At 44.3% G+C, this 2,003-nt stretch overlaps 1 pseudogene; it reads right to left on the bottom strand.

Moving 5' to 3' along the window:
* Positions 1 to 264: 264 nt before the first annotated feature.
* On the bottom strand, positions 265 to 382 carry LOC126089798 (5S ribosomal RNA; annotated as a pseudogene).
* Between the last annotated feature and the right edge of the window lie 1,621 nt (positions 383 to 2,003).

A 2,003-nucleotide genomic window follows, 5' to 3' on the forward strand; every position in this document is an offset into this window, starting at 1 on the left:
GACTGTGTTTTAAACTCATTTCAGAACCTGTTTTACAGTTACCGAGATGTACAATAGAGAAAAGTACTTCGTCTTCACGCCACAAGTGGCCCATCAGGACCATCCGACCGCCGTGTCATCCTCAGTTGAGGATGCGGATAGGAGGGTCGTGTGGTGAGCACACTGCTCTCCTGGTCGCTATGATGGTTTTCTGTCACCCGAGCCGCTACTATTCGGTCGAGGCGCTCCTCAATTGCATCACAAGGCTGAGTGCACCCCGAGAAACGGCAACAGCGCGTGGTGGCCCGGATGGTCACCCATTCAAGTGCCGGCCACACCCGACAGCGCTTAATTTCGGTGATCTGACGGGAACCGGTGTATCCACTGCGGCAAGGCCGTTGCACGAGATGTACAGTACATTAGCAAAATTGCTTGCGTGTTTTGTGAATAGATTACTTTACAGCACCGAAACCCAACATCGCATTACACTGTTTAAGGTTAATACGAAGAATATGAAATATTACAGCTTTACTTTAGAAAGTATGACGTGCGATGTTGCAGCGGACTGGTTCACGTTCAGTAGCAAGTTGAGCAAATACGATGGGATCTGTTTTCACGTTCACTCTGAAATTCCACATTATCATGTCACAGATCTAGTCCGGCTCCACGTACACTTTGGCGTTCTGTGTGAGTACGACGACATCGAATTGCAGGGAGACGTTCCACACAATAGCAATTCATTAATACGATTCGCGACAAATATGGTTTAGTTTCAGAGACTCTTTGCGAAGCTCCTTCACTTCTTATCACTTCTTCAAAACTGTGTAAATACGCCCTGATGCGGTCCACGCCTTTCAGGCCTTTGTGACGGAAGCTATTCCCCTCCGTGACGTTAACTGCACTGCTGCGACTGTTCTTACTCTTACCAGTTTTACCACGGCTACATACTAAGAAGGGTAATCTGCTGCTCTCTCCTTGCCGGAGCCTCACGTGATGTTCTTCTCCGTAACTCGGTTCGGCGAACGGAAGAGGTTCCCTAGAATGTAGTGACGTACTAGCGGCAGTAATGTGGATGCCACTGACCAGCTGCAGGTCCTCAGAGACATTAACGGAAACAGTAAAGTAAACTCTGAAATATGTAGCCATCTGTCTGTTGACGTAATGTACCCCCGGCATAATGGCCCAAGAACAAAGTATCCCTTTACATTTGAAACAAAGTTACGATGGAGTATCCTTTGCTAGTGCATGAACACAGTCTAGAGTATTGTGAAGTTGTTACAGAAGAGATCTTGTGGTTCACATTTGGTAATAATACTATCAATGACAGTCATAGTAATGGCATTTTTCCCATATTGCAAGTCTTTATTCATTCGTTTATTGGGTATCGTTGCCCTGTACGGTAACAGACGAGCGTTTACGTGGTCTGCACGCATGGTTTTCTGTACTGACAATGAAACGTTATGATAAACACAAAAAGGATCAAGTGAGACGAAGTAGAGCACCTGCAGAGGAAGAACGCAGTTTCGATTCATTACTGGATGTCTGTTTGCTGTTATTCGCATTAACCAACACTTGTTCGTAGAACGAACTGGCATAAAATGTTTATCTCAGTGATTGTGCTAAGAAAGCCTTCCAGCTGTCGTCGGAATCACCTTCGTTATAGATTACCGCCTATTTAGTTTTACATTTACGTATGTACTCGATGAGTAACTAAGCTAGTTTCCTTATCAATTTAGTCGTATTTCACGCCATTTGCGTCACGAACGAAATGTGGAAAGATTGCTTATCTTTTATTCTTCAGAAAACTGCGATAAGAATGCCATCTTTCTTTGAATGGTCCCATGTTTGTCCTCTGACCTTCTTCATAACCCATCCGTGGTGACTCAAGAGGGAGGTAATAATTTTCAAAATTTTTTCCAGCGGTTTCTTCAGTCCGAGCTGGTGTTTATTCAGATACCCTTGAAATATTCAAAGCATGAGTCTTATACGCTGTTCGATTGAAAGATTCTCTAAACTTCCTCAGA

This window comes from Schistocerca cancellata, chromosome 6, assembly GCF_023864275.1.
Source record: "Schistocerca cancellata isolate TAMUIC-IGC-003103 chromosome 6, iqSchCanc2.1, whole genome shotgun sequence".
NCBI classification, from domain to species: Eukaryota; Metazoa; Arthropoda; class Insecta; order Orthoptera; family Acrididae; genus Schistocerca; species Schistocerca cancellata.